We start from the raw sequence: 24,544 nt of genomic DNA, 5'->3' as shown, positions 1-24,544 counted from the left end.
TACTTTTTCACAGAGGTATTTTTTGCAAGAATTGTTGAAGTCTGCCATGTGGGTTGCTGCAAACTTCCAGGCCTTGCTATGGACTGCTTTCCATTTCTATGTCTTCTGCTCTATTAATTATGTTAACAGTCACTTGCTGTTTTAAGGAAGTTCTTTATTAATATTACTAAATCCCTTTTTATTGTTGAAATCCTTCTTCTTTTCACTAGTATTTCATGTTTTCAGAATGTATAAGTGCTTACCTTCCCATAAAGTGTGCCTAGCTATGTTCATTTTATAGGCTTTCTCAGGAGGGAGAAAAATAAACAAAACAAAAAAATGGTATGCATGTGAGGCCCAGAAAAGTGTCTGGAACTTAATGTAAAATGTAGGCTTCATTCAAGCAACTTATATTTACAACCTCAGCATTTTGTAATGCCGTACAGTGTCTTTATTCTTTTAACTTTATCATTGTAGTAGTGAGTCATTAGTAGTCGGATTTTTGCATTGTGCATAAGTGTGTAAAATAAACAACAGAATTCCTCTAAACTTGTCTTCATAGAAGAAGCCACTGTTAATAAGCCGTATATCCACTCTAGAATTTTATACGTAACGAGAATACATCTCTGTTTATATGTATTTCTACACAGCAGTACACATATTATTCTGCATCTTGCTTTTGCTTTCTTCTGTAAGAAAGAATTCTTGGATGCCAGGTGCTAGTGGCTCATGCCTAAAATCCTAGCTCCCTGGATACTGAGATCAAGAGAATTATACAAAACACACACATACACACACACACACACACACACACACACACACACACACAAAACAAACAAACAAAAAACCAAGCCCAGACAGGAAAGTTTAATAAGCTCCCTCAATAAAATAGCCAGCAAAAAGCAGGACTGGAGATGAGACTGAAGCAATAGAACCTCAATGGAACAAGCAATCCCAACGAGTGCCAGTCCTTAATTTCAAACCCTAGTTACATGCATACACACACACACACACACACACACACATACACACACACACACAATGTGTGTTTAATATCATTCTCAGAATAATAATGTATATGGGTCTTAGTCTTTTTAATGGTGCTATAGAATTCTGTAGGTAGGAAAGACCGTAATTCCTTCTCTTGGTGACTTCCCTACTTATGGGAATATACATTTTCATATCGGCATTAAAAGCTAGTACCTTTGTTCAGTTATTCCCACTAAAATTCAACACTTTGGATAGATTTATAGAACAGACTTGCTCAGATACATCTGTATGGGCATTTCCATTTTCTACTGAAATGGCTCTCCACAAAGGAAGCATCAGTTCTTTCTTCTCAATGATGCATAAGAATATCTGGTTTCTTAAACTTTTACTGTCCTTGAACATATTCTGTCTTTTAAAGGTTTGCCAAAAAGAGTTTCTAAAAATGTAATCTCAATATTCCCGCCAAAAAATGTGAGCCACAGTGCCAGTGGCTCATACCTACAGTCCTAGCTACTCAAGAGATTCAAATCTGAGTTTCATGGTTCAAAACTAGCCTGAGCAAGCAAGCCCTTGAGACCCTTATCTCTAATTAACCACCAGAAGACTGGAAAAGGACCAGTAGCTTAAAGTGATAGAATGCTAGGATTAAACAAAAAAGCTCAGGGACAGTGCCCAAGCTCTGAGTTCAATTCCCACAAACAACAATCAAAAAAGAAAAAGAAAGAAACAAAAGGAAACATTGACCTACTTGCAAGACTGAGACTGTACTCCCAAAAGAAAACAAAATGATTGTTCCTGTTAATGATTTTCTGTTAGTCTGCCTCTCCAAGGTCCCCTTACCTGTCAGCTTTGACACACTGTGACCTAGCTACCGCACGCAAATCTGTGGCATTCACAATTAAACTGTATCCAAAACATACTGCGAACCCTTCAGTGGTTAGTAAATATTCTCTCCTTTCATCATTTAAAAATAGATATTTGTATGAGGAAATGAGAATGGCCAATAGACATATGAAAAAATGCTCTACATCACTGGCCATAAAGGAAATGCAAATCAAAACAACATTGAGATTCCATCTCACCCCAACAAGAATGTCATATATCAAGAAAACTAATAATAACAATTGTTGGAGGGGATGTGGCCAAAAGGGAACCCTACTTCATTGTTGGTGGGAATGTAAACTGGTTCAGCCACTCTGGCAAGCAGTATGGAGATTCCTCAGAAGGCTCAATATAGAACTCCCCTATGACCCAGCAGCCCCACTGTTGGGTATCTATCCAAAAGCCCACAAACAAAATCACAGTAATGCCACCAGCACAACAATGTTCATCGCAGCACAATTTGTCATAGCGAGAATCTGGAACCAACCCAGATGCCCCTCCATAGATGAATGGATCAGGAAAATGTGGTACATATACACAATGGAATTTTATGCCTCTATCAGAAAGAATGACATTGTTCCATTTGTAAGGAAATGGAAGGACTTGGAAAAAGTTATACTAAGTGAAGTGAGCCAGACCCAAAGAAACATGGACTCTATGGCCTCCCTTATTGGGAATAATTAGTACAGGTTTAGGCAAGCCATAGCAGAGCATCACAAGGCCCAATAGCTATACCCTTAGGAACACATAAGATGATGCTAAGTGAAATGAACTCCATGTTATGGAAACAATTGATATATCACAGTTGTAACTACTTTCAACGTCCTAGGTGTATGTGTAGTTTCTATTATTGATGATGCTCTTGTATCACCTTCCTATGGTTGTACCTACACTATCTCTGTAATCTTATCTGAGTATATTGGAAACCGTGTTTACTGGTATTGGAAGTAGGAAATTGAAAGGGAATACCAAATTTGAGAGACACAGGGTAAAAAAAGAGAAATAACGACAAAAGCAATACTTGCAAAACTGTCTGATGTAAGTGAACTGAACACTGGGGGGGGGGGAGGGAAAGGGGGGAGGGAGGGGGGCATGAGGGACAAGGTAACAAACAGTACAAGAAATGTATCCAATGCCCAACGTATGATACTGTAACCTCTCTGTACATCAGTTTGACAATAAAAATTTGAGAAAAAAAAAATAGATATTTGTATAGGTGCTATACAAAGGGGTTACAGTTACAAAGGTCAGGTATTGAACACATTTCATTTTGAACAGTTCTCCTCCTTCCTCATTTTCTCCCAGGTTTTATTTTCTTTCAACCCTCCTCCCCCCATTAAATTGTATAGTTCATTCCCAACATAGTGTCTCATGAGTATCACTGCTGTATTAGTTCACCATTTGTCCCACCATTTCTGTGTTTCCTCTTCCCCTCCTCACATCAGATAAACTTATTTTCAAGACAAAAGGGACAGATACCAAAAATAGTGACAGAAGGGGAAAACAGAAAAAAAAAAAACACAAGAAAGTACAATTATAAATCTCTTGCTTCCATTTCTTGAAATTCATTTTGATAAGCATCATTTTACATGATCGTATGCAAATAGCTATGAGACCTTGTGATCCTCTCCTAAGACTCAGAAATGAACCCACAGACATATAGCCCCCTAATGTTTAAATAAGGGAGCCAAAATCACAGGATGGAAGAAAGACAGCCTTTTAACAAATGGTGCTGGCTGAATTAGCTATACACATGCAGCAAAAGTTAGAAGGGCCATTATCAAGAAAACTAATAATTACAGGTGGTAGCTGGGATGTGACTAAAGGGAATGCTCCTACATTGTTGGTAGGAATATAAACTTGTTCAACTACTCTGGAAAGCAGTATGGAAGTTCCTCAAAAGACTAAACATAGAACTTCCCTATGACCCAGCAATCCCATTCCTGGGCTTTTGTCCAAATTACCACAAACCTGGCCACACTAAAGCCACCAGCACAACTGGGTTCATTGCAGCATTGTTTGTCATACCTAAGATATGGACTCAACCCAGGTACCCCTCAGTGGACAAATGGATCAAGAAAATATGATATTGAAATTCTCCACTTTTATCAGAAAGAATGGCCTTGAAAAGACTTGGGGAAAAAAATCATATAGGTTGCATGGTTTCCCTCATTTGTAATAATTAGAATGTGCTTATAAATTTACAAGTAAACCCAATGGATAGTAAAAGACAAAAAAATACACATGGACATGATAAATTAAACAGACTTCTTTCATCATTTTGAAGATGTCATTGTATAATTTTTCATATGAGAACAGGATACACATATCACATTTTTCTTTTCTCACAGGTAATGCTGTCTGCCCAATTTATACCACAACAGACACTGTGTTAGAACTCTGACCTTCCCCCAAATATTTATGGTAAACATCTGACAAGAATTACCCCCTACCTTAGTAAAAGTCAGTTTTCCTTTCTCTGAAATATAAGTAGCCATAATACCAACATAAATAACATGGACCACTTAGGAGCTAAATAATATTAGTTTTGGTCATCATCATCTTCATTATCAGTGTTATTATCTGATATCAATTTTGTCTTACTGTCATCTTCAGTGATTTCATAGAATTTAGCCATTGTAGGAAAGACTTGTATAATCTTTTTATAGCAATTACTGATGATGTCTAGGGTGTATGCCTATAAGAAATGGATTTATAAATATTCATTTAGAATACATTCATTCATAGAATGGTCTTTTTCCAGTCATTAGGGAGAGTGGGCCTTTACAGATCTTCTGAAACAGATGAGAACAATGAGGCTCAGGGCATAACTTGCCCAAGATTAAATTTTGCTGATATATAAAATTGTAAATACTTGGCCACTGTGTTTTAGTTTTTGTCAGACTCAAATAGAGTTTACACAGGTGCTGATCGAGGCAGCAGAGAAATCTGGAGACTCTTGGTTACTTTGATATTTTTCTCTCCATGGTACTTTCAGTACTAGTGAGCAATCAGAATTCTTCATGTGACCAGAGAGTTCTAGAAGTCATACTTCGTGCAGCTAGCATAAACTTCCAATTCCACAATGATAGCAGTGGTGTATTTTACCCAATGTTTTAATGATGAATGTAATCAGAACATAAAAAGATCTAAATGCATACTTTGAAAGAATTTGCAAAAATTATGTTGAGGACCCAGAAAAAGCACAATTCAGTTTGTTTCTTTTGCATCTGTGTTTATTTTTCTCCTCATCTTGTGCATATTGAGGATTTTCTGAAGATTATATTTTTAAAACCAGATAAATACTTTCCAAAATCTTCATTGATGGGATAGATTAGTGTGCTCTTTGTAGATGTGATTATTAAATAATTCAAAAAACTCCAGGATGACATATTTGCCTTTTTTCATGGGTAGTTTTTAGGAGTATCTCTTAAAATGGGGGGATAATTATATTTTGTGTGCTTTTGCTATATCTAAAAAATTTCCCTCCTCTTATTTTGTTGTAATTATTAACACATGTTAATTGTGCAAATTACTGAGCCTCATTATTACATTTTCATACATGTATGTCGTGCAGCTTGTGATGTCGATCTCATTTCTCCATCTCCTGCTTTCCCCTTTCTGTCTCTTCCTTCATTTTTTCTTCTTTCCTAATAGCTCCAACTCTACTTTCAGTTTGTCTTGATTTAATATTTGGGCACGGGCTAGATTTGAGGGAGGGGAGAAGGGAGAACATCATGTGTTTAGCTTTTGACTTTAAATAGTTTCAAAGCAGTTCCAACTTTCAGAACCAAGAAATGCAGCTTTTAAAGCTTAGAGATTCAAGTCACGCAAATATATAAGAAATTATGAACTGAATTAGAAAATGGTCTCTGTGGGATAGACATATATAGCTCATTAGTAGAAAGTTCACCTAGCTTGGGTTCACACATGTATGCATGCATATACACAGCAAAACCTAAAATGTCTTTGAATAAGATAAATTACATCCTGCTTATACTCTTGCATCCATAAACCTCTTAATTTCCAGTGAGTGTAACAGATGAGTTGGCTATTTAATTGCAATAATAGCCACTAATTTAATCACACCTGTCTACTTGAGATTTTCAATAATATCACATTTAATTTCTGTTTTATTGAATACCAGTGATTGTGCTAAAATTTTTATATGTATGATATTATTTAACCATATGTTTAATATGTGCCATTGCTATTCTTCTAGAGTTAAAATCAAAATAGCAAAATAGGTTATCATAATTAAAAGTGGTAATTAAATTCCATACCAAGGAGTATCTCTAGAACACAAAATCTTAGACAGTAGCATGAACTCATTAAATCATGCATAATGAATATTCATTATGTATCAGGCAGAGTTCTAAGACCTCTGCTATGTACATGGTGAAGTTCTCAGCTAGATAGCTCTAGACAATACACAAAAGCTACGCTCTGCCCTTTTGATGTTTGCCAGACTTCACCAATTTAATATTGATGGTGAGTTCAGGAACCCACTAGAGCAAATCTACAATATTTACAAAGAATGGGTTTTTTTTAGGGGAATTTGGCTAACAAAGTGTTCATTTTAGTATCTCTCTGGCACCATGTATCACAATATCATGTTAGGAAATGCTTAAGTACTGCTAAACTGTGGGCATCTGGTCTACCCTTCCTCACTGTCTGAAGCCAAAAAACTTCATAAAGAGTTAGGCTGTGTCTGTTGAAGGAGTAGGAGAAACACTTGAGTTCCTTGGCACAGGACGGAACTTCCTTAACAAAGACCCAGAAATATGACAAATCAAAGAAAGGATGGATAAATGGGACTGCATCAAACTGCAGAACTTCTTCAGGGCAAAGGACATAGCTCACAAGATAAACAGAAAGCCCACAGATTGGGAAAAGATCTTTACCGGCCATACAATGGACAAAGGCCTCATATCTAAAATATATGCAGAACTAAAAAAATTACATTCCTCCAAAACAAAACCACAAAGAACCAATAGCCCCCCCCCTCAAAAAGTGGGCTAAAGACTTAAAAAGAGACATCTCTGATGAGGAAATGAGAATGGCCAAGAGACATATGAAAAAGTGTTCTACATCACTGGCCCTAAAAGAAATGCAAATCAAAACAACATTGAGATTCCATCTTACCCCAGTAAGAATGTCCTATATGAAGAAAACTAACAATGACAAATGTTGGAGGGAATGTGGCCAAAAGGGAATCCTACTTCATTGTTGGTAGGAATGTAAACTGGTTCAGCCACTCTGGAAAGCAGTATGGAGATTCCTCAGAAGGCTAAATATAGAACTCCCCTATGACCCAGCAGCCCCACTTTTGGGCATCTACCCAAAAGATCACAAACAAGAACACACTAAAGCCACCAGCACAACAATGTTCATCGCAGCACAATTTGTCATAGCTAGAATTTGGAACCAACCCAGATGCCCCTCAGTAGACGAATGGATCAGGAAAATGTGGTACATATACATAATGGAATTTTATGCCTCTATCAGAAAGAATGACATTGCCCCTTTTGTAAGGAAATGGAAGGACTTGGAAAAATTATACTAAGTGAAGTGAGCCAGACCCAAAGAAAGATGGACTCTATGGTCTCCCTCATAGGGAATAATTAGCACAGGTTTAGGCTAGTCACAGCAGAGGATCACAAGAGCCCAATAGCTATACCCTTATGAACACAAAAGATGATGCTAAGTGATATGAACTCCATGTAATGGAAAAAACTGTTATATCACTGTTGTAATTACTTTCAACATGCGATGTGAAACCGTAGCTTCTATTATTGATGATGTTCTTGTATCACCTTCCTGTGGTTGTACCTGCACTATCTCTGTATCTTATCTGAGTACATTGGAAACCGTGTATACAGGTATTAGAACTAGAAAACTGAAAGGGAATACCAAAATCGAGAGACACAGAGTAAAAAAGACAAAGGATTATAAAAGCAATACTTGCAAAACTGTTTAGTGTAAATCTACTGAACAACTCACTGGGGGAAAGGGAAAGGGGGAGGGAGGAGGGGGGAATGAAGGAGGAGGTAACAAACAGTACAAGAAATGTATCCAATGCCGAACTTATGAAACTGTGACCGCTCTATATATCAGTTTGACAATAAAAATTTTTTTAAATAAAGAAAAAAAAAGAGGCTGTGAAAAACTTACAGCTTCACTTCACCAGTAACCTTTTTGTGGCACCAGCTTATTTCAAGAAGAGGTAAATATGAGCATCTCTTCACACACATACCCCTTTTGCTTTTTGCCTCCCTGCAATTGTTGCAGTCCATTTATATGGAAATGATGGTAGGTTATAGAATTAAGCTTTTCTGAAATTCCATCCATCTCTCTTGCTTAGATTTCCTACTTATGCCGTTTTTAGATATACTAGGCGATTTCCCCCAGGTAACGTGGGATTCAAATTTTTCTTTGTTGTTTCCAAAATATCCTGTTTCCTCTCTCATAGTATCAGTTCCATTTCTCACTTGGATGAGAAAGATGGTCACCCCTTCTAGCTCACTGCCACCTGCACCACCTTCCATTTCCCCCTCTTTCATATTCATGAACTTACATGAAGATGGCTGAATAAGCTCCAAGAAGACAGAAGCAATGTCTGATGCACCACTGTGGGAAGTCAGACCGGTGTTGTTTATTTGTCAGCTTTTAGAGAAAATATAGCAGTGATTAGAGACCAGGATACCTTCTGATCACATAAGCTAGAGAACATTAACCAAATTATTTTACCCTGTCCAAGACTCAGTGCACTTACCTGTGAAATGGGAAAATTGATAATATGTCCTCCTTTCTGTGGGTCATTGGTGATGAAATGAGAAAACAAATGGCAAGCAGTCAGGACTCAGTACCTCTCACAGAGAAATGCTTAATAAACATTAATCATCTTCAGCCAGCATGTATTGAACATTTGCTGAGATCCAGGCATCAAGTAAGTACTTTCAGAATTGACTAGAATTTAGTGCCCCTAATAGATCCAAAGCCAGCCCTATCCTCTTACATTAAAGCTATCTCTTAGGACACATGGATAACTTTCTGGCATGGCAGGGAACACTCTGGTTCAAAACAGGTATCATGAGATGTTCCAGATTTTGTGTCAATTCCCCAGAGTATTTTCTAAAGAGAACTAAGATGTTCGAAGTTTGCTAAGTATATGTTTGCTTTTAAAGCACTTCAACATAGATTCCTGTTCTTTCTAGCTAACGTTGGCTTGAGAAAAAGTAACAGAGGATTCTATCTATTAACAAAAGAGAAGAAGCAGTAATAGGCTTTTAAACCTAGGCAAGAATTCCACAGTTGATTTGTTGACTTATTTTTTTTTAAAGCAATTGGTTTCATGGGTATATATGCTCATTTGGACTTTCTGCTGTTGTGCATATGTTTTGAAAGAAGACTTTGGGTAATCATTGTGATTTTCCAAGCAGATGGTCTTCTGGCATTGTTATGGGGTCAGTCTATTTCTCTCTAATCTGACCACAATGTCATGAAATGCTGGCTGTTCCCTTGGTAACTATTCAATGGACTAGCTGCTTTCTCTACTTTAAGCCAATGCTGGGCTACAGGCTGGCTCCTGCAGGCCATGGGAAGAAGATTTCATTATTTTTGACAGTAAAGCACTTGTTTTATTTTCATTCTATTCATGGAGAATTACACAGGTAAATTTCATAAGGAGAATCATGAAACTATATATATATATATATATGTATATATTTTTTTTTTTTGCCAGTCCTGGGGCTTGAACTCAGGGCCTGAGCACTGTCCCTAGCTTCTTGCTCAAGGCTACTAGCACTCTGCCACTTGAGCCACAGCGCCACTTCTGGCCTTTTCTATATGCAGTGCTGAGGAATCGAACCCAGGGCTTCACATATACGAGACGAGCACTTTACCACTAGGCCACATTCCCAGCCCCATGAAACTATATTATACTTATTTGGTTTGAGTGTGTGTGTGTGTGTGTGTGTGTGTGTGTGTGTGTCTGTGTGTCTGTGTGTCTGTGTGTCTGTGTGTCTGTGTACATGCCTATGTACCTCTATGCTGGTCCCAGGACTTGAATTCAGGGCCTAGGCACTGTCCCTGAGCTTTTTTGTGCAAGGCTAGCACTCTACCACTAGCACTCTACCACTTGAGCCACAGCTCCACTTCTAGCTTTTTGGTGGTTAATTGGAGATAAGAAACTCACAAACTTTCCTGTTCCAGCTAGCTTTGCATCACAATCCTCAGATCTCAGCCTCCTGAGTAGCTGAACCCTTGGTGCATTGCTCTATTGTTTTTCTTTTTCTTTTCAACTGTGTTAAATTCCAGGCTCTTAGGACCTTGCTTTCAAAGAAAATAATTAGTGTGAAACCAGAAACTATCACTAACAAACTATCAAAATGACCTTTAGCTACTCTTTGACTTTATGGTGATTGCTTTTATTCTCACGTCTTAATTCTGAACCCATATATCTTCTTCCAGTCTTGGAGGTTTTCTTGACTTGGTTTCTAAATTCCACTTTCAAAATAGGACAGACCTTGTACCTACTCCAAACACATTTCAGTCAAGTTCATTGTCTTAATGAAAGATTGCCTACGATTTCTTTTATTTGATCTCCTTCTTTTTTGAAATCCTCCACCATTTAGATTCAGTACGAAACAAATTGAGTTTTTTATTTACTTGCTGGAAATTGAGCAGAACTTGAAAGTATATGTGTAGCCAAGACTAAGTTGTATGAAACAACTAATTTTGTTTTCTTAAATGTTGTAAAAAAATATTTCAGAATCCCTCACATTTAGCATAGTACTAAGCACCTAATAGGTTTTTTCTATATTGCAACCTGAATTACTTAAAAAATATTGATAACAGTTGATTTTTAAAAAAACATTAGAGAAGGAAAATAACTTGTTATTCTTTGTTCTTTCTGAAGACTAAGAAAGAGTGTCCCATGGATAATAATCCAAAGGAAGAAATTTGGTGGCTTGAATAGACAGGACTAATTTTCAGAACAAATGATTCAATTTACTGCCGTCTCCTAGAGATTGCACTGATGCCCCGTGTTCAAGGCACAGGTAGACAGGGCATTGGGAGTCGGAAAGAGTCTAGGTAGTTTTTCCACAGGCCTTCCAGTACTAGTTGCTGTGATTTGTCAGAACTTTATCAAAATTTATTCAAACTTCATGCACAATGGATGCGACCTGCCAGATGACCTCAGGAACAAAGCTAGTTGAAGTCGATGAGTAGTCCCGAATGAATGGAAAATCCATTTTCAGATCTTAAAAGTCGTTGTTGAAGTACTTGTTCTGTGGTATAGAGACATACAAATAAATACACCCCACTGGATTTCACTTCTGCAGCCATTTCCATTAAGACGCCACATCTTCTTATCCTCCCTGCGCCTGAAGCTCATCATACCTTTCTTCTATTTTACAAGTATTTCTGCAAGTACTGCCACTCCCCATCCCAGAACAAAGCCCAGTCCTGTTAGCATTCCTGTGGGCTGTGGTATGAAGAGGAATTATGCCTGAATTTGAAATGGTTACAGCTTTCCTTTGTGTATAGAACAAAATTGGAAAACCAGACCCTATGATTGTCTTAAAACTAAAATTCCAATAGATAATCTGGAATGAAGAAATAGATACTACAATTCAGGGCAATGTCTGGGATCTCTTTGAAAGGCAGTAAGCAAATAACATTCAGACACCTGTGAAACAATTTCCATCTTTGCTCTTTCACATCTGAACATAGTGTTCTCCAATGGGCTATCATTTAGGACAGTGGTATAGATAATCATTTTATACACACCACTCAGCACCCTGAGTGTAAGCATGAGCAGATGCTCTCATCAGGTCAAGTGAGATTTTGTAGATTTGCAAATTAGTGTCAGACTTATATAGTGTCAGCACTGTCAACCCCTATATTGAACAGGGAGACACAAACAACCATCCAGTAAAGGGAAGGAATTGCTTGATTATGATATGATAGCAAGTACATGGTCTGAACTAGGGCTCTGGACTGAATTGGAGGTTTGTTACTCTCTAATTGATTTTTGTTTTACTTTTCCAGTATCACTACTAATCCTTTTATAATGAGAAATATAAAATGTTTATACTCTGTCAGAACAATTTAATAGCAGAGAGTAGTAGGTTTCCTCATTTTAATGACCTTATGATCTTCTGTGTTATAGACGTTTCTATTGGCATTTTCTCTCTTTAGGTATATTGTCCCTTGAGCCTCTGACTAATTGTCGGGAGTTCTCTGTTTATGTCTATTGGACAAGCGTTAACTTTTTTTTTCTTTTGGCACTAGTACCGGGGCTTGAACTCTGAGCCTCACACTCTCACTTGACTTTTTCGACTCAGGGCTGGTATGTCACCATTTTGAACTACATCTCCATTTCAGGTTTCTTGCTGATAAGTTGGAGATAAGAATTTCTTGCAGTTATCTTCCTGGGCTAGCATCAAACTAGAATCCTCTAAATCTCAGCCTCCTGACAAATAGGCGTGAGCCTCCAGCACTTGGCAGGTGTTAACTCTTAAGTTCAGAAAATGTATAAAGTAATATGAGAATCACTGTCTTATTAACCTTTAGCTAAGTTCTTAACTGGGAATATGAGACATGGTTTAGTAGGATGGGAAGGCTTAAACTTTCTTTGATATTGTTTGTAACCCAGGATTTAAATCCCCACATCATTTTTATTGGCAATCTGGCCTTGAGCAAATAATTTCACCAGTTAAGGTTAACAAAAAGAGTAATAATAGAAGTATAGTTTTTCCTCACAGAATTCTTACTGTTGGGTTATACTTGAAGCATCTAACTCCTCGTAAACACATAACATGCCAGCTTACTGCCCAGCCTTTCTAGGGCTGATCTGTTTCAGTTCAGCTTAGCTTGTCAGAAGGGATAAAGCAATTTGCCCTAAAGAGACACTTTCATGAGAACTTAATTTCAGATTTTTCCCTCAATTTCTAAAGTGTGTGTTTGTGTGTGTGTGTGTGTGTGTGTGTGTGTGTGTGTGTGTGAAAGTTTCATGCAGGTTTCATTCTCCACTTTTCCTATGTAACTATTTGGTTGATTAGATGTTAAAATTCCAGGTGATTTTTTTCACAATACTTGAATTCCTATTATGTGCCTCTCTGAACAAGCTATAGGATCTGATCACTAAGACTATGTCCCCAGAACATTTATTTTTAAAAAGAGAAGAAAAATTTATATCTGAAAAAAGGAAAAGTTGTACACTGCATATGTACAGCTTGATTTGAAGAGTGTCATAATAGAACTATGAATTGAGACAGAAGCAATTTATTTGGACTGTGAAGTCAGGAAATACTTTGTGGAGGGATAAGAAGCCAGGTCTTAAAAACAGAATAGAATCTTTGACAGATGGTGTTAGGCAGGAAAGAGGAACATAAAATTGAAGAGCCTGAATGGTCAAGGGTTAGAGGTGGAGATCAATATGTCTGTGGTAGTGATTCAGTCAGTAGGGGAGAAATGCATAAGACAAGAAGTAGGAAATAAAGCTAGAAAGATTATTTAGGATTGTTGCACGCAGGGTCTTGAATGTCAGATCAGATTTCTGTTAGTGACAGGTTTAGGGCACTGGAATGCAGGAGCAAACTATGTGTGCAGCAGCTAACATTTCTGGGCATTTTATCTGGAAAGGAAGCTTTATATGCTACTTAAAGCAGACCAGAGGTCTCAAAAGGGTACACGGTATCTGTGATTTTAACAAAGCATGCAGAATGCACAAGATTCTGGATTCATTTTTCCTGTTGTGTAATAGGGTTAGTTTTGTTTTGAGCAGATTCTCCCGAGGAAGTGTTGTAATCGCATTTCCAAATCCATCATATTAAGTACTGCAAACAGTAAATCATTACATATGTGTCAAAGGCCCAAAAAAAGTACTTCCTTAAAATTCTATCATTATATTAAGTGGTTATGTTCTGATATCTTAGAAAATTGTATGTTTGCATTTATAACATGTATATTTGTCCAATTAAGTAACATACAGAGGTGATACAAGCTAAAAAAAAAATCAAGTTACTTTAAATCAAATACTGACAAAACATATGTTGGAAGTCATCACTGACAAAATGTATGTTGAAAGTCATCAATGAACAACAAAGAGTGTTGATATCTTTTTGTCTGTTTTCTTTTTTTTTTTTAATTCTGTGCTCAGTAGTTGCAAAGGAGGAAAGTCGTTCTCAAAAGTTCACATCAACTATCTCTTCAGAAAACCTACTTCTATGTTTGCAAATGTTAATTATTATGTTTTGTTTTTCCCCATCTCCTTTCTACACCCACTCCTAGCACATTCCCCAACTTAATTTCCTAAAACTGTCCTATCATCATATCAAAAGATGGTAAATGAGGAAACTGAATATTGATAGGCAGATATTTGACATGATCCTTTTTACTAAAAACAAATATAGTGTCACATAAAGTACACCCAGATTATTCAACTGAGCTTATCTGATAATCTTTTCATGAAATTAAAATTTACACATTTCCTTTTGATTTTTAAAGAAGTCAGTCTAAGAAACCTATATATGAAAATGTTTCTTAAGACAGGAGGTGTAGCTCACTGCTAAGTCATATACTAGATGTGTTAGGTTTGGTCCCAAGTACCAAAATAAAATTTACAAAAGATAGAGGGAGACAGAACAACTGAGATGGAGACTGTATTTTCTATAACGCTTTTATTAATGATTTTTCTACCATGGCACTATTATCAAGGCAATTTCCTATTAAAATTTAGTTCTGGTCTTCTTCAACAAAAAATGATCATTTTAACTTAATATTATATTCTTCTCTGTCCTGGCTACCAGAAAGCACAAGTCTAAATATATCTTTCTTCTACAATAACCAACTTTCTTCAAGTCTCTGGTACAGGTCTTTTCCCTTTCTGATTTAGTGTCTGACTTTTTTTGTTTTTAAATATCAGCTTTTGTTTGCAATGATCTTAATAACTGTAACTTTTAGCTGTAATGCAAGTCATGTTCTCTTGAAAGTATACATTGAAGAAAATATAGTACATAGTTAAAAAGAAATACATTTGGAAAACAGTGCTCTTCTATAGCTAGCCAATTAGCTGGGTAATTCAAGAGCTAATATTTAGGTAGCTTCTCAGCTCAGTCAGCCCTTCTAGGGACAATCTCAGCCATCTGTATTCTTTAAGGTTCTCTAGATGAATCCAGTTTTGAAACTCACTGTTTTATATTTTTGCATTCTGATATTCTTCAATTTTACAGAAACTTACTTCTAAAAGGATAAAAAAAATACAACATCACCTATAATTTTACCATAAGTCACTAGAAACAATTTCAAGTACCTAACCTGCTCATCTTCTTCCTTTGCTTTTGCTTTCCCCTTTTTTCTTTCTTTTTAAGTAAAATCACAAGCATATATTCACATATGCTAAGTGTATTTCTACATTTATTATATAAAATTTATAAATATGCCCTAATATATTAGATATATATTTACATGCTTATGTATAACTTGATGAGGTAGATGTATTTTTATTCCAAAACTATTTTTATTCTCAGAGACATCTTGCTGTATATTCCTAGAAATATCCTCTGAGAGCCTGGTTTTTAATACTCGTATAACACTTTTTAAAATATAAATACTATTATTAACCATTCTCTACTCTTACACAGTATAGTTGAAAACATCCATGAACAACTTTTGGGACACTGATCAAGTTCTTACTTTGGTAATCCAATGTTTTTGTTGTTGTTATTTGTTTGTTTTGCTAGTACCAGTATTTGAATTCAGGGGCCCCATTCCCTTTGCTTGCCTAGCTGGTACTCTAGTACCAGTTAAGCCACACCTCCAGCCTGGGTTTTTGGTGGTCATTTTTGAAGATAAAGTCTCTCAGATTTTACTGTTTGGGCTAGCTTTGAACAACAATGTATGAGGATTCATCCTCCTGTGTCGCTAGATCTTACAGGTCTGAGCCACTAGCCTTGGCTTATTGGTTCTCTTCATGTGGATTCAGTTTTGTTCATGAGGAGAAAAGGAGCTTTCACAGTTTCATCATTTGCCCTCTAATGATCCATTTATTCTTGGCCTATGAAGGAATTCTTTTTTTCCTATTATTCCTGAAGACTCCAAATGTAATGGCGAACTATCATGTGTTTTGTTACCTGTGAGCTTCCGTACTGAAAGGATCACTACTAACTAATTAAGTAATCTTGGAAATGATTGAGTTCACTTCCTCTTTTGGTACATGAAGAACCTGCAGGTCATGAAATGATGACAGGACTTTTTGAGGTGAAGTAGAGAAATATTGGGGAATGTGACAGAGGAACACTTCCCACATGTACACAGTTGAGACAGTCTGCTTAGGCTGGAAAAAATGAGCCTAGATTTGGGAGCTCCAGACATCACAATCATATTAGACAAACTCTGAGAAAAGGAGTGTGTGGGGAATGAAAGTAGGAGTGCTAGATGGTGCCAAGATCTGCTCATTGGAGACAGCCTTATAAACACTTATTTATGCTTGTATATCTTGCCCATTCTGATGCACAGATCATTTTTTTAGGCTGAGTGAATAGGGCAGAGCTTGACATCATGCCTGGGATACCATGGACATTCTGTAGCTGTTTGTTGAATAAAAAAAAAAAATGGGCAAAATCACAGCTTTTCCTTCTGCTGATCTGCCTTATGATACAATTTCCAGGAATGCATTGTATCTAAAATTGGGGACCATATGTACAGGAAATTCTTTCTTATGTCAGCATGAAATCCCTCCAAAATAAATCCCCTTCCTAGTTTTTGTTGTCATTTATCTGTTCTTTTTTTTAAATACAGAAAACTGTAAAATTTATACTAGAATAACTGTTTGGGGGAAGGGAAGAGTCCCATGCAGAAGCCCAGGCATGGACTAGATGGCACTTCTTTCTCTACAGAGATGCTTGCACATTTTGTGATTCAATTGTCTCCTTCCAAGAGTCTTATTGACAATCCCAGCCAATCTGTGAGCCCAAAGGAAAAAGCTGGGATAACAATCAAGGTAATAGATTAAATTTTCTCACTGTTTCTCAAAGATATGGCTGATTAAGTACTTTCAAGATTAGTGAACAACTTTTCCTAGTACCACAGAGAGAGAGAATCTCTGACTGTGATTCATGGGTGCTTTGTCTTTGAGGAATCCCTTCTGAATCCCATCTAGAACTGGGGGACTCTGATGGCCACAATGTGGTTTAGCTCGCTGTTTAACAGTGAGTCTATCCAAGCTCCAGTGCAGATCTTGGGTTTAGGAAGAGTTCATTCGGGGATATCCAACAAAATGATATTTGGATGGAAACTTGGCATTCCAGATTGGAAACAACTTTTTATTGGGTAATGATTGGGGGGGGGGGTAGGAAAAAACAAACACAACTTCTATGTTGTAAATGATCATAAAAAGAACAAGTAAAACAAATTAAAATGTTTTGCTTCGTTCAAGCTTCTTCTACATTCTCATGATTCCAGCATGCATTTAGATGTTATGACAATCTCGGAAGTGCTTCAATATAGAAAGACAAAGAATAATATCACTTAAATTAAGAGAAAAAAAAGAAGATGTTGAATTATAATAGCTGTTAAATATTCTAGCACGCTCATTTTAACATGACTTCTATTAGTTCAAAAAGATTTATGTTAATATTTTTACTTAGGATTCTTAAATTATGTCTTTAGCTAGCTAGTTCTGTTATTTGTTGGTCTGAAACTTTTGATATCTACCTCTCTGGGTATCTGTCTGATGTCCATGACCTATTTTTTGTTGTTATTGTTGTTATTGTTGTGTTGTTGGTTCTTAAAACCTTTAGATCTCCAATAGTACTCCATTACTGGAGTCATTAATTCAAGGAGAAAATAGGAGGTTAATGGGCTTGGATTCAACTCACAGTAATCTATGTATGACACACTTTCATCTCAATAATGTGTATTTAACTGTGAGAGGAAAGTAAAGTAGCAAGGAAATGGATTACTTTGAAATTCTGACTACTGTGGGACTGGCCATGTGATCTCAAGAGAGTGACTTTTTCTGTGTTACCCCTGTTGAACTCTGAAGAACGCATCCACTCATTTGATGACAGATTCAAAGGAGATGACGCCTGTCACTTTAGCCTCATATAGCTTGCTTAAATGAAAGCTCATTAAAAATTTAATAAAATTTAAAATTCTTCCCACATTGCAAATCCAGAATTGCCATATCCTAATGTCTACCACAGGGATGATGCAAAACAATGATTCCACCATCTTGGGCTGGGAATGTGGCTTAATGGTAAAATGCTTGCCTAGCAGGCACGAAGCCCTTGGTTTGATTCCTGCATAACACATAAACAGACAAGGCCAGAGGTAGTGCTGTGGCTCAAGTGATAGAGTGCTAGCCTGGAGCAAAAGAAGCTCAGAGACAGTGCATAGGCCCTGAGTTCAAGTCCCAGGACTGGCAAAAAAAGAAAAAAAAAAGAATGATTCCATCATGACAAAGAATTGTATTAAATGGTAGTGACCTTGAATGGCAGCCCCTTGGCCAAGATCTGAGAATTGCTGTTTGTGTTTAAGTGTTAGACTGTGAGCTCTTGGGAGTAAGACAATTCACAAAGAACACTGACATTCCTTGATCCACTTGCTATACTGTGAACTTCACATGCAGGGAGGGGTAGCTATTTAATGCTTAATAGCATGTCCGCTGCACCACCACATATGTGGAATCCATGGACATACTTATTCAAAATTCTGTCAGAATCGTTTCTAAGTGCCATAATGTCCAGTGTGATCTTTGATACATTTATCTGGCTTCCTCTTGAAGAGTTCTGATGTGAAGCCTCACTGTCTACTTCATAAATGTAGCCATCAAAGATAAAGATGATGGGGACATATTAGGCTCTGGAAGCCAAAAGTAGGGTTGGATAGTGGTGTTGGGGACAAAAAGAGAGAAGGAACATCTGAGAACCATGTTGCTATTATGGGTTGGCAGAAGTTCATGTGAAGTGAGTAGGAACAGACACATCCTAAACAGAAAACATTCATTTGCTTTCCCATCACATTCTATGTTCAAGTCTGATTTTAGAAGGTTTTTTTTTTAGCCATCCAGTCCTACACTAACCTGAGTTATTGATCTATAATAGCATACTGTTTGTTTTTAATTACATAATATAGTCAGAGGTGGTAACCTTCTACTCTGCCTTTGTAATCTAAGCTTTATCTCCACGTAGATTTGGTAGACCTGCCTTTCTCTGAGAGGGCACCTGTGCACACAGACATGCACACTCACATTTCTACTCATATACTCATCTTCAGACATGGAAGTTTCACCTGGTGGTTCCTAGCCTGAACAGAGCTGTCTTCAAATTGCAACTCCACAACCCTAGTGGCCTTTACAGAATTACTTCTATATTTGTGTATGTGGGCTTTAGCATTCTTTTTTTGTTTTGCTTTAGCATTCTTAAATGATAGTAAGAGTGCTTGTAAATGTATAAAGATTCAAGTAGAAATCTAATACATATATATGTAATACATGCATGTTCATATATATTAATTGGTACATATATGTACACATGCATACATACATGCATATGTAAATACACATGTTTGTACATATGCATGTCTTAGAATAGTTCCTGGTACATTGTAAATGCTATTTTAGTAGTAGCTATAACTATTTGGCCACTGACATGCCGCCTAGTGAACATTGATACATTGCTGTTATTGGCTTTCCTCAGCAGTGGACAGGAGCCTTTGTGTATTTTAGGGCAGCCAGACTAAGACCACTGTGTGCCACATGCTGGGCAAGTAAATTTTCCTGATGTTCAATACATCCAAAGAAGCAAAATCAAGTAAAGGACGTTATTACTGATTCATAGGACCCTGTTGTATGCCAAACTGAATATGTTAACAAGGAGTCCTCATTAGTTTCATACTTCAGATACATGTGTCCTGCCTGAAGTCTTTAAGTTGCTTGGGCTGAGCGTCTCCCTTGAATAATACCCACTAATCCTTTGGTTGATTGGACATCTTCAGAATTAGTCAACCTCCATCCTGTTCAATGCTTCACAGTTCCTCCTGTTCAACTGTGCTGTGGGATTTTTCCCTACCACCACACTCTAATATTCTGTCCTGTATCCATTCTTCCCCCACTTCTTCACACACACACACACACACACACACACACACACACACACACACACACACACTACACGCACACACACACACACGCACATACGAACTTAGGTGTTTCTCTTTTGTGATAGGTTCTTAAATTTTAAGGATTATGGGAATTTCTTCTCCCACCTTGATTAAGGCTCAGAGATATCCTGTTCCCATAGTGTTGATGTTGACAGAAGCAGGCACATTTTTCTTCCATGTGCTGCTCAACTCTCAAGCAGAATGTACAAGATGTTTTCTGGTTTCCAAGGATACCTGGTGACATAATCATACCTAGCCTTTCTTTCCTCTCTCCACCCCCTCAGCCTCTCCTTTCACCCTCCCCTCCTCTGGGTCTTTATGTGCCAGTCTATGTAGAGTACAGTTTGTACTCTATAGCTTCTTATTTTGTTTCAGGAGCAGCTGCCAGAGGACTGCCTGGTGAGAACAGTGTACTTGCAAACATTTCTAGACTCTCCATTAGATAGGTCACCTCTGTCTGAAAAGAGAGGCCGCTCATGTTTTCTTGTACACTCAAGTTGTCAGTGGAATTTTTATTTTTTTAATGCCTTTTTGCAAATGCATCCAATTTATCTTTGGTTTGGGTAGGGAGCTAACCAAGTATTCTCTGGTTTCTGCCGAGTTTCTTACAGGAGACATCTGCAGCCTTCACTATGAATTTCTTGCCCATTAGCTTCCAGCAGTAATTGATTCAAGGTCTTATCCAGAAAGTTCTTCCATACTGATTACATGTCTTTAAAAAAATTTATTGTCATGGTGATGTACAGAGAGGTTACAGTTACATATATAAGGTAGTGAGTACATTTTTTGTCCAACTTGTTACCTCTCCCTCATTTTTCTCCCACCTTCCCTTCTGCCTAATTCTCCCTACCACTCTGAGTTGTACAGTTGCTTTACTACATATTGGCTTGTAAGTATTGCTGTTGCATTGGTTCGCCTTTTACCCTTTGTCTCACCATTTTGATGTTCCCCTTCCCTTCCCTGATTCAGACAAACATATATAAATTACCAAGGGTACCAAAATCAAATACAGTGACAAGGGCTAAACCATAAGGAAGATAAACAAAAGAAAGAAGAAATAATTTCACATAGTGCGCTAGAAATAACAACAACAATGATAAACTGTTTGCTTCCATACTTGGAATTCATTTCTCTGAGTTTCATCTTATGTGATCATATGTACATAGCTATTGAGCTATTGCAATCATCTGCTAGGATTATCCTAGATATATACTAATTATTACCAATGAGGGAAACCACAGAGTCCATGTGTTCTTTGGGTCTGACTCACTTCACTTAATATGATTTTTTCCAAGTCTTTCCACTTCCCTATGAGTGGAGCAATGTGATTCATTCTGATAGAAGCATAGAATTCCATTGTGTATATATACCACAGTGTCTTGATCCATTCATCTACTGAGGGACATATGGGTTGGTTCCATAGTTAGCTGTGGTAAATAGTGCTGCAATGAACATGTTTGTAATGGTAGCTTTATTATGGTCTTGTTTGTGATCCTTTGGGTAAATGCCCAAAAGTGGGGTTGCTGGGTCATAGGGGAGCTCTATGTTTAGCCTTTTGAGGACCCTCTATACTGCTCTCCAGAGTAGTTGAACAAGTTTATGTTAGTGTATCTTATCATAGACATTTTATTAGTCAGGGGATTGGTAGAAAGGGGAAATGTGGCTTAGTTTACAGTGAAATAATACCTATCAAGACATCTCTAAATACATTAGATTAGCCCTCCAGACTTACTATAATCTTTTCATTTTACCTGGCTCTCTTCATATTCCTTTTGAGTTAGCAATAATTGTTCTTATAACTTGCATTGTACCTGCCCAGAGTTCCCTTACCTTACCTCCACCAGCAGCATGTGTCTTGTTTTTTAAGACTCATTTCAAGTACCTCTTTCTCTGAAAATGTATTTCCCTAACTATTCTTGCCGAAAGTAAGAGTCTTCTATGGAATCTCTCTGTCATCTACATACCTTTTTAAGTTACTCTCAGTCATTTTCTGATTTAATCTTATGTGTTATGTAGCTTAACATATCATGTACTACTAATAATAATGGTTATTACAATGGTAAGTTCTTGTCTTATCTCCCCTGTCCCCTCCTTTGTAGGAATTAGGGCAAATTTTCACACATTATAGCTGTATAAAGAATATGTTCTGAATAGAGGACTGCATAAATGATAGAAGCCATATAGAATGTTGGTGCAGACAGATTATGACTATTGGAAGCACATAATTACTAGGAACAATTTTCATATTAACAGAATGGAATATTAAGGTTGGCATGAACTTTAAAATAACCTAGCCACTACCAGCCCATCCAGACCACCATCATTTTCCAAACTTAGATTTAGACACAGCTTCTAGGATGCATCCTGAGTGATATAGCATCCAAAGCATAATATTCTTTTTAAATACGGCTGGAATCATAGTGACATTCACATACAGTTGCTCAGGCACATCTCAAGATGACAAGCTCATGATGCACATGACCCCATAGAATTATTTTCCTGGTAATATAAATAGGTTAGAAGCAAACATGGTGATTTCCATCACATGGTATTTCTACACGCAGAAACCTCAGTAGGAAGAGAAGTCAGACCCAGTTTTATCCTTGGCTAAAAGAAAAAAATACTGTGATGATTGGAGTTCAAACTGGCAAGTCATTGACAGTGCAAAAGAAAGTGGGAGTTAGAGCTGGCCAGCATTCCCCTAACAGAGAGAGGAACAGAAAGAAAGAAAACATTGGCAGTCCTGCACTTCAACAGTAGGAGGAGACAGGGCAGGTGCCAAATGGTTGGGTGGGAGAAAGATTCCTTTCCTCAACTATATCACTTCTCTGTGTGAATGAATTCTGAGCTTTCAGTGTATTCTGATCTCAGTCCTGGAATGTGGACCGTAAATCTCTTTGTCCTCTTCACTGACCATCACAACAGTCGCTGCTCCTTCCATCTGCTGCCCAATCACCTGCTTTCTGGACCTTCTTGACCTGAATAACTTTTTCCATTCTCCTATAATTTCTTGTGTACATATTTCCATCTGAAATAGCATAAAGTGATGTGTTACCATTCATTTATCTGTTCACAAATATTCATACACCATGTCCAAGACATTATTCTCCTTGTTGAGGATACAGAAATGGATAAAACAAGACACATTCCTTCTTTCATGAGGCTTACATTCTAGTGACAAAACAATTAAGTGAATAATTGGTATGTATGCCATAGTGGAAAGTAATAGACTAGAAGGGAATAAAGAGGGCTGAGGGAGGAATAAGAGAAGGGTCTTTTTGCTGCACAGTTTAGGCTAGCCTTGGTATTGCAGATCCACATTTCTCAGTCAGGTGAGCAGGCAGATTAATAAAACTTCCCAGTTTTCACTTGAATTAGGACTTATCAGGGAAATTTGGGTCTTCTTGGGTTTCAGAAATTAGATGCGATAAATACACTTAACACAGGGTTTCTGATCTATAAACTATCATGGTTTATTTTCCCTCCTGCCAGCAAAATTAATCTATATATTCTCTGGCTGCCCAGCACATAGGATTTTGAGTAAGAAGCCAATAGACTATCCCTTTCTAGGCACAATAATCATGTAAGTGATGCTAATTTTCCCAGCCCTTCTCAAATTCCTATCATTCTTGTGAATAATGTAAGAACAGCACCCTCATCAACTCTCCCTCCTCCAGATCACCATACCTTTCAGTCTGCTTCACAAGGCTGAAGTCACTGACTTGCTCTTGTGCCCCTTCATTTACTGTAGATCAAGAAATAGTTGAAGCTTTGTTCCATGTTAACATATTCTTAACCATGATTTTCCACTTCCCAAAACTTGTACACCTATCACCTTCCTCTAATAATCACACTCCTCTATGAAACACTTTCCAACGAAAGATCTACTATCACATTTTCTCTTTTGATTCTTAGAACTAGAATGAGAACTTGAGCTGTTAACAGCTGCATATTACTACTAAGGAAACAGAAACTGAGGAGATTCAAGTATACATGGCTAAAAAGGACAGTCAACACGTAAATCCCTATTGTCTGAAGCAGTGCAGAATTTCTTCTTAGCAGTCCAGTGACCTGAATTGTCGCTCAAGCTGAGCTGTTCACTCACCATGTGACTCTGAAAGCCTCACAGCCTCAGTATTCACTTCTAAAAAATAAGATACACTCCTCCTCCCTGCCTTACAGGAATAGTTTGATGATTAAAAGATGTGTTAAAGAGGCTGGGAATGTGCCCTAGTGGCAAGAGTGCTTGTCTTGTATACATGAAGCCCTAGGTTCGATTCCTCAGTACCACATATATAGAAAACAGCCAGAAGTGGTGCTGTGGCTCAAGTGGCAGAGTGCTAGCCTTGAGCAAAAGGAAGCCAGGGGCAGTGCTCAGCCCCAGGACTGGCTTTTTTTTTTTAAAGACATGTTAAGAAATGTGAGGCTGGGAATATGGCCTAGTGGCAAAGAGTGCTTGCCTCCTACACATGAAGCTCTCGGTTCGATTCCCCAGTACCACATATATGGGAAACGGCCAGAA

The 24,544-nt window shown here is 37.5% G+C and overlaps 1 protein-coding gene and 1 long non-coding RNA gene across 9 annotated transcripts in view; one reads left to right on the top strand and one right to left on the bottom strand.

Annotated features, from left to right (window-relative positions):
* The window catches only part of LOC125351882 (LIM domain containing preferred translocation partner in lipoma), a 645,466-nt gene that overhangs the window by 569,035 nt on the left and 51,887 nt on the right, over positions 1–24,544 (top strand). The window lies entirely within an intron of this gene.
* Positions 12,897–22,947, bottom strand: LOC125351884. The gene is made up of 3 exons (XR_007211040.1): positions 22,937–22,947; positions 17,344–17,346; positions 12,897–13,482 (listed from the first exon to the last, which is right to left on the bottom strand). It is a non-coding gene; the product is annotated as an uncharacterized LOC125351884 (long non-coding RNA).

This window comes from Perognathus longimembris, chromosome 5 (assembly GCF_023159225.1).
Source record: "Perognathus longimembris pacificus isolate PPM17 chromosome 5, ASM2315922v1, whole genome shotgun sequence".
Classification (NCBI taxonomy): Eukaryota; Metazoa; Chordata; class Mammalia; order Rodentia; family Heteromyidae; genus Perognathus; species Perognathus longimembris.
Note: the sequence above shows the minus strand (reverse complement) of the source record. Positions and strands in the feature narration are given on the sequence as shown.